Raw genomic sequence first — 14486 nt, forward strand, 5'->3', positions numbered from 1 at the left:
CAAAAACTTCATTATAACGCGGATATTTTGTGGTGGACACTAAAAAGAAACAGGTAGCTAAATGAAACTTTAGTATTAGATGCTTTTCCGATTCGCTGCGTTTATGCACTCGCCGCAAATATAGGCTTTAAATTTCTGCCATACGAACTTAACCATCATTTGTTAACCACCGCGATCCTCTCAATGTACGTCTTGAGATTGGACATCCTGCATACGTCAACACCATGTCCATGCTACCTGCCAATAAAACTCCACGCCCTCGATAAGTACATGCATTCCGGAAATATTAGTTTCTGAGAATTTCTGCCAGAACCATGGCGTAACATTGCTGAGATGCGTGACTTTCTCTCGAGTCACATGTTTTGTCCCATCAAACAAGTTGCTCTGCTTTAGTAGCCACGAGCTGGAAGAGAACATGCCTCGGTTGGCGCTGTGCGTTCTGATGAATGTCTCCGTAAAAGTAAAATAAAGCCTATGTTTGGCACTTTCAGAGCGGAGTATTTATTCCTGCTACCTCATGCATATTGCCGTTTACCATCCAATAAGACTCCGAAGCTAAACCTGTCACATACAAACATACAAATATCACTTACTAATACCTTCACTGACTAATAAACGCTTTCTCTCTTGTTGTCGATTTCAGTTCTCTCTTCCCTACACCAGCCAGGCCAAAGCCAGTTTTTCCAGAAAACTGGCTTTACACGAAACAAATACTTTTCTGCGATTTCTTCTGATTTTGCTTAACTTTTTTATTCTTCAAATAGGCTGTGAAATTCAGAAACATACATTTGCAGTGATACTGTGCAGTTTACTTACCCGCTGAAAAACATGTTTCCTATTATTTATGCGCCTTTGTATCAGTATTTTTTCCATTCGAACCCTCTTTCTTGTGTCATATACATTTATACATTTAGGATTTAATTTACTCATCAAGAGATTTACGCACTCACTGAAGTTATCTTTTAGTGTTTTTATACATTTATACATTTAGGATTTAGTTTATTCATCAAGAGATTTATGCAGTCACTGAAGTTATCTTTTAGTGTTTTTATTGCCGTAAGTTTTTCGCCCCACAAATTAACAAAGGCCGAATGCGACAGGTATATTTATACATTTCATTGGTTATTGCAAAGTATCATTTTCTTAACAGTAAAAGTGTCTTCGCACTGCAGAACGAAAAATGCATGTTTTAAAGGCAAATCATTTTACGCGGCCCAGGATCGCTGTCATTGGATTGTAGTATGTGAGCTGCGGCGGATGTTATTAATCCAAACCATTTACTACGAACAGCCCTGTGAAGTTCTCTCCGAGCCGAAACTTATTTACGCTGCTTGTCATTGTGACGTATGCAATATGTCTGCCATCTTAGTCTGCCTATTTATGTCCTCACTCGGCTGTGAAATTTCTCACGTGAATTAGCTAGCAGAGAAATGCCTGCACAAAATCGGAATTACGCATTGTTTTATTCATTGGCACTTATTCATCGCTATTGCAGTACCTCTACTAACAATATTAACATGAAAATGCAGGAGTCAACAGCTGTACGCTGTTTCAGTTTTCCTCACGTCTCACTGATTGGTACCATTTCACATCTCATTCGGTAGGCAGTGGTCGCTTTGTATACACTGTTGATGGCAGGTGTACGGTTTTGTGCACCCAATCCAGTGCTTGTTATACTTGATATATTAAGGGTACACAGTGGTTATTGTTCGGCGCATTGCTGACAGAGCGCAATAAAAATTAAAATGCTGAACTGTTGAGTGATGCTTAGAATACGTGGTTGGCTCAGTTGTTTATAAAGATTAATGAAGGGTTTTCCTGCGTTAGTAGCTACCTCAGTAATTAATTTCGTTAAGGCATGAATATGGTAATAGCTAATAAGCCGAGATTGTGTGGCTAGCTCTTCCAGATGGTCTGATGAATGTTTGTTCTAAGGCGCACTGTGCAAGCTGATTGTCACGCGTTTGCAGTACAGCACCACACTAACATCGCAGCTGGACATGTCGCAGCATCGTGCGTATACGCTCATAGGAGGGATGGGATCACCGTCTTGGCCGCCGAGTGGTTGAGCAGTCTGTAGGCAAAATGCTGCAGTGGTCTTTATAAGCCGTGCCACAGACGATAAGATGCACGGAAGTGCTGAGCGGGGGAAGACCTTCCAGCCGAAAAAGATGCGCAGAGTAAGCTCATACTGGTGCAGCGAGCCACAGCCGCAGCTGAGGCCAACGGACTCCTGCACAGAGGACTGTCGACCACTGGTCCCTCAACAACGCTTTCCTAACCCACTACCCCTAAACCCCAATTTTCAGCTAATAAAATTTTTCAATCAATAAAAAACCGTGGCATTGAACCGACGAAGGAAGCCGCATTATAAGGACGTGTTCATAGATGTGATACACGGCAAAATCATATATAGAACATTCGTCAAGCCGCCTCAGTTCTTATTTCAATTTTAGTTTGCAATTAATAATTATCAATCATGTCCCACATTTAGTATTAGGTTGGCTACCTGTCTACCCAGTGGCATAACAGTAGAGTGGTTGGATCGCAGAATACACCGGTAATGCCGTTTCTTTCTCTGATCTTCTTTGAATAATAGGTTACCTCTTGTGTATATATATATATATATACTCACATGTCACTTGTTGGTAGGGATTGTTTAATCATGGCAAGACAATTTGTCTCCTCTACTTCTGAGCATGCGGTGGCTGGGAATTATCTGTGCTGAGCACTGCCACTGATTTAAAAGTGTCTTCGTCAAAGTTGGCAAGTTTTAGACCACGTGGTGATACAACAGGTTCGTTAGAGCAGTTAGTCGTCCACAAAAAAGAATGGCCATTCATGAGTGAGATGATGCAGCGGGTAATCAAAATACTTTTCTTCGCGTAGTTGAAGTTGAGTAGTTCAACCACAGCGTCGAACGCATCACTGGCACAGCTGGAACGAACAGCTTGTATAAACTCTGCTGACATTGCAGGAATGACTATGTCGTCTGAAACCGAAAGCGTGCTAGGATTGGTCCGCGAATTTTCACGCAAAGTAGATTCAATTCGAGTGCTCACAGAAATGTCTCCGTTACGAAAGTAGAGAGTGGTCCCACATTGTTCTAGGAAATCGAGTCCAAGAATTACGTCATGCGTTGATCGAGCGAGTACTGCGAATTCAGTTAGTTAACAGCCTAATTGTCAGCCGAGTCACGTACTCCCTGCCGTACCACGCGACGACCAAGGCGGAAAGAGAGCAAGCCGACATCATTCTCAGGAAGGCGTACAGGACTGCTCTGCACCTACCCAAGCACACGTCGAACGAAAAGAGTCTCCAGCTAGGCAACAGCAACACCTTCAGCGAGCTCGCCGAAGCTCTGCTGGGAACGCAAATCACGAGACTCAGAGGCACCCCCACGGGACGAGCGCTCCTAAGGTTGGGTCGGGACACGAGCTTACTGGTAGACAGATACGCGGACGTACCGGACCACCTTAGGAAAACCATTAACGTGGAACCATTGCCGCAAAACATGGACCCCAATCTTCACGAAAACAGACGAAAAGCGAGGGCCGAGTACGTTGAGAGAACGCTAGCCCAGTTAGACAACACCGTATACACGGACGCTGCCGTATATCCGCGCGAGAGAGAACGCGTAGCCGCGACGGTAGTGGTAAACAAGGAAGGAAACATGATCCCGTGTGCCACGGCAAAGGTCGCCGGCACAGCGGAGGCCGAAGAAATTGCCGTCGCGCTGGCGGCAGCAGAAGGCTACAGAACGGGCCGATCTCTCAACATACTGACGGACTCGAAGGAGACGTGTTGGAACTACACGAGGGGCAGGATCAGCAGAACAGCCCTTAAAATACTCAGCGGGGCAACCTCCGCCGAGGAGAAACCCAGGCATAACCTAATCTGGATCCCGGGCCACACGGGCATAGGGGGGAACGAAAGAGCAGACAGCCTAGCTCGAGGTTACGCATTCCGAGCAGGGCAGTCAAATGCTCCGGAGCTCCGCCTACAGCCTTGCGATGGGGGATACGCAGAGATCTTGCCCTTGCTTAGGGGAGCTAGAATTAGATATCCACCACCGCACAAAGCCCTAACAAAGGAGGAAGCGACCGGCTGGCGCAGATTACAGACCAACTCCTTTCCTAACCTACACATACTTAATAAAATGTTCCCGACACAATACAGAGCCACCTGCCCTTGGTGCGATGCCACACCTACACTTTATCATATCACGTGGGAATGCGAACGCAACAAAGCATTCCACCAACACGAAGACCCGAGTGCGGAGCAATGGGAGAGTCGGCTCACCAGCGGCGAGCTCGCGACCCAAAGGGCCTTAGTGCAGCACGCGACTGATGCAGCACGACTCAGTGGAGCCTTGGAATAGGGGCCCACCCTTGCTGGCGCGAAGTCTCAAGTCGCCAGCGCCAGAGAAGACGACGGAGACTTCACAACCGCGAAACCCTTGAAGTATTCAATAGAGTTTGCACTCACTCGGAATGTGTGGCCGGCGAAAACAAGATTCACGGAACAGACTCCAAGTGGGTTAAGCGGTTCGCCACCAACACCGCACAATGTCGTCGCACTATCCCAAACAAACATAATTTTATTATTATTATTATTATTTTATTATTTATTTATACTGTAAGCCTTCTGACAGGCTCATACAGGAGTGGGTAAAAGAGCCACAATTTCACAGACAGTTTAAAATACATCCTAGAAGACAAAAAAACAACAACAAAGGAATAACAAGGAACATTGAACAACAAGGAACATTTTCGTACTGACAATGTATGCGCATGAAACACACTCGAAGCACTACATGGTTTGCTAGGGCAATCAGCATAAATGCGTCTGCTCCCATTGTTGCAGTTTGCTGGGCAAAAAATATTTCCACCTTAGTGATGAATTCATCTGCATATGTGGAGGAGACAATGCCGAGTGGCAGGTTATTCCAGGCTTCTATGATGGACGCAAAGAAGGAATGTTTAAAAGTGCTACAGCGGGTCATAAATGCCTTGATCGTCCTGTCATGGTTTGTTCTGGCTGAATGTTCGTATGGTGGTTTTAAGTATTCTTGTTTGTTGATATTATTACAGTCATGATAGAGATGGTAAAAACTTTTTATAGAAGCAATGCGTCGCCGGCTGCTCAAAGTTTGGACGTCTGCTCTGTTGCGCAGCGCGGTTGCTGAGACATGCCGTGAGTACTGCGAAAAAATAAACCGAAGGGCTTTTGTTTTGCACTGCTTCTAACTGATTGTCAAGGTATACTTGATGCGGATTCCAAATTATACTGCCGTACTCAAGGATTGGTCGTATGAGGGACTTATAACTTGCTAGCTTTACTTTAGCTGGCGCTCGTGCAAGTATCCTCCGAAGGAATGCAAGTTGTCTGTACGCCTTAATGCACGTTTCGTGAATGTCTGCATCCCATTTCATTGTGTTTGTGATGGTAATCCCTAAATATTTGGGTCTTCGCTTGAAGGATCAAAGGCAGCACCTCCACTAGATGTCACGTAGTGGTGACAAGGACGTACACGCCAAAAGAAGACGCAGGCATTTTGGCACTTAAATCACTCTTTATTGGGGCTGACTTGCGTCCGCAAAAGAACTAAGCAACCCGGCGGCGGCTATAGCAACAATTGTGCTCGTCGGTCGTCGAAAAAAAATGCCCGTCGCACTCGTCAACGCTCAATTTAAAGGCTGCTCAGAACAATCTAGAACGTCGAAAACAGCTACCAGCACGAGCTGGAACATTGTAGAAAGACACACGAGTGGCCGGAATCTTCGAGATAGGTCTCGGTACAGCTTGCGCTACAACGAAAATGATAAAGGTGTGACTCGCGACATCGAGCATTAACAAACAAAGGATACAGAATTTATACGCGATCCAGAATCAGAGTGATAAGGCCGCATGGCGGCGGCTGTTAAAAACACAACAAATACAGTTTTGAAGGTTTCGCGGCAATATGCTTTGCCGGCAGAGGTGGAGAAGCACTCTAAAAGCAGCAAAAAAAAATGGCCTGTGGCCGATTGTGGCACCGATCATCAGTTTCTTTTTGCCAAATGTAAGCTTCCATTGAGGAAAGCGGAGAAAACAAAAAGGCCTTTTAGGAATGATCTGGATCAAATTCCATCAGAATATGCTGTGGAAGCGAGGACTCGATTTCAAAAATTAGATCTAGAAGAGAGAGAGCCTGAAGAGATGTGGACTGATGTTCGTGATATAACACAAGAATTTGCTATTAAGGTAGCTCCAAAGGAAACGAAATGCAACGAAACAAAGTGGTTTTCTGAAGAGGCTTTGCAAATAGCCGAGGAGAGGAGGATGGCAAACGTTATGGTTGTAGAGAATGATACAAAGTTCTCAATGCGGATTTTCAGAGAATAGCAAGGAGAGATAAGAATGGCTTCCTGAACATACAGCGCAAGCAGTTGAGGACAACAACTAATTGAGGAGCCCAAGAGGTCTGTATAAGATATCAAAAATGTTAAAGGAAGCTGCTACGCTAAGGCGGGCGTGATAAAGGAAAAACGAGGTAGGGACCTCACCGAAGCCTGATAGGTAAAGAAGAGGTGGTGAGAATACAAAGCAGAACTGTACAAGAAGAACCCTGATGTGCATACCCAACGTAAGAGGGTTTTGATTACTAATCTCGAGCCGGGCGTTCTGAACAATGACGTCGAATGGGCCTTAGCCAGCCTTGCTAAGTACAAAGCTAGCGGAATTGATGGCATTCCATTTAGTTGCTTCAAAACCTTACCGTTACGCTGTTAACGCTCGGTATACATTTTGTCACCAAATGTGGACAGCCCTGCAGTGGCCACAGGATTGGAGGAGGTCAGTTTAAATCCCCATTCTATAGAAAGGCAGTGCAAAAGATTGTTCAAACTACCGCATGAGCGCGCTTATTTCGCATGCTAGCAAGGGGATGCTAAAAATCCTCTAAGGAAGGCTGCAGCAGTATGTGGATCGGCAGCTTTCGGACGAGCAATCTGTGTTTCGCGAGGGAAGAGGAACTAGAGACAAGATTACCAACTTTCGCTGGATCATGGACAAAGCAAGAGAGTTCAAAAACCCATCAACATCTGCTTTATTGATTATGCAAATGCGTTTGACTGCGTATATTACAACGATTGTGGCAAGCTCTCTAAGATATGGGAGTTTCTGTTCACCTCATCTGTCTCCTCGGGAACTCATATGAAGGACAAGAGGCCACAGTCAGAACTGAGCATGGTCTTACTGATTGGGTCCCGATTGAGAAAGTAGTGAGACAAGGCTGCATACTGTCACCCTGCATATTTAACCTATATGCAGAGTGCATCATGAAGAAGGGCGGTGTGTACGAGTCTTCAGCTGGAGAAGATTGCTTGAAAACTGATCAACAACCTTAGATAAGCGGATAATACAACTTTATTGGCAGAAAGGGAAGTGAAACTCAAGACACTTCTGACGCGCGTGCAAGAAGAGAGTGAGAGGTTTGGGCTTAAACTAAACATTCAAAAAACAGAGATTATGGTGTCTTGCCCTATAAAGTCCTGAAACATCCAGGGACAATAAGTGGAAACTGTAACAAAGTTTCTCTTCTTTGGCTCTAACATTACCCCGGAAGGTGACTGTAGCCATGAAATTAGGAGACGCCTGGCTCTGGGAAAGAGAGCCATGACTAGCCTTGACCGCTTAGTAAAGACCGGAGACACCAGACTACCAACCAAGATCCGTATAACTGGTGATATGGGCTTTCCAGTTGTGATGTGTGGATGCGAGAGTTGGATTGTGAAGAAGGCTGACCGCCGAGGAATCGACGCGTTTGAGTTGTGCTGGCGGAGACTCTTGAGAGTTCTTTGGACTGCCAGAAGATCAAATGGTTAGATGGTACCCTCGAGACGCTGCAGATGAAGCTATGTGATGTTAGGAAGAGAGTGCGAGACCGGAAAGCGTAACGGGATATGGACCATAAGGTCACGAAGAGTCAGACACGACTGAACGACTGAACTGAACTGAACATCCAGCCGTGGTTCAAGTCTTTCTCGTTTCTTGCGATTGCGCCCTCTTCATTACATCGCACTTCCTTGGGTTTATTTTTGTTGGCGGGGAGCGGGATCAATTCCAAACGAGCTCTATAGCACTGTGACGTTATCCAGGATGGATGAGGGATGATGAGCGTAACCACATCACAAGCCCTACTCGAGCGGATGTCAGTATAACAGACGGGAAAAAGCTGCGGCGACGGCTAGATCTTCTAAAGTAGCGGAAATCGAAGCTGAGTTGTTCGCGCTTACGCCGTTTGAAGCCGTAGTACTGGTGATCATGTTTTTTATTGGGGTCATACGGGCCAGTAACTGACAGACGAGCACCGCCTGTATTTCAATTAAATTAACGTCGTAATGCCAGCACTGTAGTTATATATATTACTTCATGCGGAACATCTATATGCAACTCAAAATTTGGGCACAGGCGACTTATAAATCCTTCACGTTGTTCTCGCAATGATCTCATGCACATAAATGTATTGCAACGGCTCTTTCAATTTAAGATATGGTCTCCTGACTAGATATCTCTAAGCGATGGTGTTCCAGCGAGTTGCGTTTTGTTGCAATTTTCACTGCTTATTGACAGAATCTGTAGTGTGTTAGTGCCTTGCAGGTGCTGTGCTTTTCTATCGAATGTTGCGCGAACATTCGTCTTCTCATTGTCATGAACTAATTTCGGCTGAAGAAATTTTCATGTTCATCAGATGTAGATCAGTGCACAGCATTTACTTAACAACACATTAGCTCCTTACTAATCGTCTCTGACTTCTGCTTTATTGATTATGCGAAAGCGTTTGACTGCGTAGATCACAGCAGATTGTGGCAAGCTCTCCAAGAGATGGGAGTTCCAATTCACCTCATCTGTCTCCTCAGGAACCTTTATGAAGGGCAAGAGGCCACAGTCAGAACTGGGCATGGTCTTACTGATTGGTTTCCGATTGAGAAAGGGGTGAGGCAAGGCTGCATACTGTCGCTCTGCCTATTTAACCTATATGCAGAGTGCATCATGAGGAAGGCCGGTCTGGACGAGTCTTCAGCTGGAGTGAAGATTGCTGGAAAACGTATCAACAACCTTAGATATGCGGATGATACCACTTTAATGGCAGAAAGTGAAGTGGAACTCAAGAGACTTCTGATGCGCGTACAAGAAGAGAGTGAGAAGTTTGGGCTTAAACTGAACATTAAAAAGACGAAGATCATGGCGTCTTGCCCTATCAAGTCCTGGAGCATCAATGGACAAGAAGTGGAAGCTGTGACAGATTTTCTGTTCTTGGGCGCCAAGATTACCTCGGAAGGCGACTGCAGCCATGAAATTAGGAGACGCCTGCTTCTGGAAAAGAAAGCAATGGTTAGCCTTGACCGCCTAGTAAAGAGCAGAGACATTAGTCTGCCAACCAAGATCCGTATAACCCGTGCTATGGTCTTTCCAGTTGTGATGTATGGATGCGAGAGTTGGACTGTGAAAAAGGCTGACCGCCGAAGAATTGACGCGTTTGAATTGTGGTGCTGGCGAAGACTCTTAAGAGTTCCTTGGACTGCCAGAAGATCAAATCAGTCGATATTGTCGACCATAAACCCTGACTGCTTATTGGAGGGTCAAATTCTAAAGTTAAAGCTCAGCTACTTTGGTCATCTGATGAGAAGAGAGGAGTCGCTGGAGAAAGATTTGATGTTGGGAAAGGTTGAGGGTCACCGGAGAAGGGGTAAGCAGCGAACGCGATGGTTAGATGGCATTCTCGAGGCATTGCAGATGAAGCTATGTGATGTTAAGAAGATAGTGAGAGACCGGAAAGCGTGGCGTGACATGGTCCATAGGGTCACGAAGAGTCGGACACGACTGAACGCCTGAACTGAACTGAACTGAATCGTCTCTGACTGATTATATCTCTCCATGCTTTATTATACCAACTTCTGAGCATTCCTAGTAAGCTTACTGAAACTGTAATTAATAGCGAGTTGGCTGGTTGCAAAAAAGTACGGGGCGGAAACGCACCTCCTCGCTGCTTGTTGTGGTTTGATCTCCGCTCATGAAGCGTCGGCCTTCTCTTAATATCATGTCGACAGAGTTTTCAGGGTAGAAAAAGCGGTCAAGATTTGTTCTCTTCGCCTGTAGCGCATTCCTGGTAAAGGTACTTGTGGGCATGCGGAGCCATCCTGGCACATCAAATATTTCAGCTTATAGCATCCATAGGTTATTAGGTGAACGGTATCGAATAAAAGGCACGTGCAGCCCTGAAGATTAAGATAAATATTGTTCTCAAAATTTTCCACCATCTACCCAGCCAACCATGCGTATGCAGTCAAGGGGAAGACGATGTCAGGGGTTTCGCACTGTATGAATTAGTATTTATGAATATGTTAGGCACCATCTTGGGATGATAGCAATTATAACGAAGTTCTGCTTCTGCTTTTTTTGAGGTCGTCAGCTGTATTTGCAATGTATTAGAAAACGAGGTTTTAATTTAAAGGAACGTTTGAAGCTAAAGTGATGCAGTTAGTAATTCTTGCGATATAGCATTTGTTCGATCACAAGTTGTAACATGGTAAGCTTAAAACCTCGTAAATGATCTGAATGTCTACTCTACACGTCTGCACATTTGCAGCGGCTGGGTAAATAATGAGCGATATTATATTGAGATTTTACCTTCTGTTAGTCTTAGCAAGCCGCCTTGGCCCCTACACGAATCCATCCTGGTGTTCATAAAACACAGTTTTGAGTCTTCTAAAGAGGCATAATAAGTTTACAGCTCGCCACAGAAATAAATTTATAGCTTCACCGTAAAGAAAGAAATGAGTGAGAAACTTTCACAAGTCTAATAGGAAACGTAAATCGAAACGTGTATGCGCTCCTGATCTCCATACCAAAATATTCTTTTTCACAACATTGTATAATACGTAAGCTGCTAGTGAAAACTATAACATATCTGAATGTATGAATATACTGGCATCGATTTGAAACGTTACCGACAAATTGTTTGCGAGTGTGGAGCTGGTTTTTGTTCAAACGCAATGACAAGTGAAGAGTTTTTTTCAAATGCCATACTATTGTTAGAACTCCGTGTTTGCTTTCGGCTAAGCACCCACCACATTTCTGTTTTTCTAATTATCTCCGCTCTCTTTCCACCTAAAATGCATTGCGTTTAGACGTAGCTGCCTGCAGCGAAGTGCCAGCCCTTGGTCGGTTTTTCAAAAAAATGTAGGAGGTGCGCGCCATGAAGGTGGTTCGATGAGGGCGTGCACACTATGCCTTTCTGTATCTCACAGAAATACCATGACTGCACCCAGAGAGCAGCTACCATTGCATTCCCTGTTATGGAGTACTCTTCAGCGGAGCTTCGTTTCATTGTCATGTAGGTAGGTACATGTTTTGAAGCATGGCGGCTTCTCACTAATGGTGCGCTGTCCTCTACTTTGTATGCGGCAAAGCCTGGCCTGGCCATAATGTAGGGCCTAATACATATTCGAAATACATATTTATAAATCAAACTTAGCACAGCTCATACAGTAGGTGACCCTCTTTCCCGGTTGGTACCAGCAACCCTTCATGGCCGTGTAATAAATCCGAAATATAAAAAAGCGAACTTTTCATGTCCTATACGTCGCGTGCCCCGATCGCGATCAACCGCAAGAACCCAAAACCAATGAACTGCGAAAACTTTATTTTATTAACTTGCGGATTTTTTATATACCTTTATGGGATATCGTTCTTAATTCTGGGGTACGGTGATGGATTTGGCTGCAATTCAATCCTTATGACTGTAAACAGAGTGAGCAATACGGTAGCAAGTTGGGTTGAAATGACACTGGTGATTTACAACTGAAGAGTAAACACGGCAAGACCAAGGAAGCTAAGAAACCACAAACAAAAGTATCTTCGCGAAAATTGCAACCAAGTCAAACATACCAGAATTACATTTCAGATTTTGTCCGGACAAAAATATTTATTTACACTCTGCAAGGATACACAAGGCTGGCTGATGTAATTACGCCCTATATATAAATAAAATAAGGCAAAAACTAGAACTGCTTTCTTCCATCAAGATCACTTTATGCGAGGAGATAAAGAGGCTTATTTTATCAAGAAAATGAAGAGACAACCGCGATAGCTAGCCTTGTGTCCCCGTTGCAGACTACGAATACTTTTATCAGTAGAAACTTCTAAGGCCTCGCCTTCAAAAAAAAACCGCGTTCGCGAGCCCAGGTCTAGCCCGAAGAATGACAAATCGAGTCTCTTAAAAACAGCGGTTTATTCCGGATAAACAAAAAAGCAAAATAAAGAAACATAGGGCGCTACTGCGCTGAGAACAGGCTGTTCATACGCGCGACAATAGAACACGAACGGAAAGCGAGAAGAATGTCAGGGCCTTACCACGGCGAAACAAAACACACTGCGGAGCGAATAAAACGAGCAATGGGGCCAAAGCGCTAACGGCGGCACAAGAAATGTTGCTGCTCGCGGGACAGCAACGGACACGAATACGCCTAGACTGTTCCTGCAGGCACTGACTGCTTCCACCTTCGTGTCGGCGATCTTCTTTCAGTCGTCCGTGCACACTCTGCTGGCCCACGACGCTCGCCGGCTGCCCCGCGCCGGCCTCTCCGCTGGGGCAAAATGGCCCCGCGCCTTGCTTCCGACGCGCTTATCTACCCTCGTCTGTCACTGCTAACATCACGCCCCCCCCCCCCCCCCCCCCCCCCCCCCCCCCCAAGATTATCTGCTTGCTCATGCGCACTCGCGCTGCCCGTGCAAACGTAATACAAATAGGAAGATGCGCGCGTGGTTTAAAACTCCTAAAGGGGCTGCGGAGCCCCACAACTTGATCTGTAACCTTACCTGGACTCTCCTGTAGTTTTGCACAGGTAACTTTGTTGGCAGCTCGTTGGTTTTCCTGTATACATTCCATCTATTTTTCCAAATAAAATCCCGTGTGATTATGCGCATGTCCTGTTCTTTTCGTGCTTAATTTTGGTCGGGTGAACCACTGCAGCTTTATTCCAACCGTCACTCAGCACCAATTCACCCAACGTGCTACCTTCAAGCTTACTCCTTTGTGGTCAGAAGGTTTGAATTGTGTCTGGCTAGAGCACGTCTTTACTCGATATGGATTTGGATCGACCAACCGAAAAGCCTTCAGGATAGCTCAGAAGTTAGGACCAGAAACTGGTCTGAAAATTATGAAATTCAATAAAGTAAATTTGCAAGGAAATGAATGCAGCCAAGCACATCTGCATCCGTATTATAGCAAACTTTTCCCGCGTCCATTATTTAGGTTGACCACCGCCGAATACAACAGGGATTCTCTGTTCGACTACCAGCGAGCATGTTTGCTGCTATCGCCACCGCCGAGTATAGTGTTTTCTGGGCGCAAGCCAGCCAATAAAGAGTTGATTACTGTCCTGTGCTGTCTGTTCATTTGTCTTCTACGGCATAGTCACCACCACGTGACAATACGCATCTTTAGCTCGTAAAGCAGGCTTTTCACACGGCAGATTCTTGAAACGGCGTCGCTGAACGTGGTATTAGAGGCTTCGTTTAGCGCCACTGCTTATCGCTACCGCGCGCCGCCTGGCGTACGCGCCGATTGGCCCATGCGTAACGAGTCCGCTGGCGTTTGACAGGAACATGGCGAACTCTTTCGCCCTTATGGTGATCTGCGCATGCGTGCTGATGCTCGTTCGATACCCGTAGGTCGCACGAGTAAACGGCAGTTCTAAACTAAATGTCTCTATCGTTTCGGAAATTACGTTCACTGCTTCTACGACATAAAATAGACAAAGAGGCGGCATTTCAAATATGTGCAATTTGGGAAGCCAGTTTTACGAAATAAACAGTTAATATATTTGACGTTACATATTTGGATCTGTATTGCCGATAAAGAATATTTAAGACTGGGCGCCGCTTTTATGTGGACGTCTTTCATTTACTTCATAATATTCTGACCGTTAAGGTCTAAAGTAAAAAGATGAATAATTAATTATGGTTAATCATTACTTAGTCAGTGGGCACTATCAAGTACATAATGTCTGCCCTGTCGTGGAATCCACCTGTACAAACCGCTCTATCTTACAGGGTAGCCAAAAGTTTCCAGGCCACGGGTTCTGCTCCTGGTTGGCACTTCCTGCCACTTGCGATCCCATTAAAGCTATCGATAATCTCAGAGGTTGAAATAATGCTGCTTTTACCCTCCACAGATATTTTGATATTTGGAGGCATTGTACCTGCTTGACTATACTGCTCAGATGCACACCCTGTGGCCTGGGAACTGTTGACTACCTCTGTAAGTGAATAACGATCTGGAAGCGAATAAAAACACTCGATGTTCATGGTGCGAAAACTCTCTTGAGATACAAAAAAGCCCAATTTTAAATTTATTTGGCCGTCTTTATTGAAACACAATTAGCATATAGACGAAAAAATGAATTGAGTTTCACGATGGCTAAGAAAAAATATCACTG

Source organism: Amblyomma maculatum, chromosome 1 (assembly GCF_055883805.1).
Source record: "Amblyomma maculatum isolate TAMU_Amacu chromosome 1, ASM5588380v1, whole genome shotgun sequence".
Taxonomy (NCBI): domain Eukaryota; kingdom Metazoa; phylum Arthropoda; class Arachnida; order Ixodida; family Ixodidae; genus Amblyomma; species Amblyomma maculatum.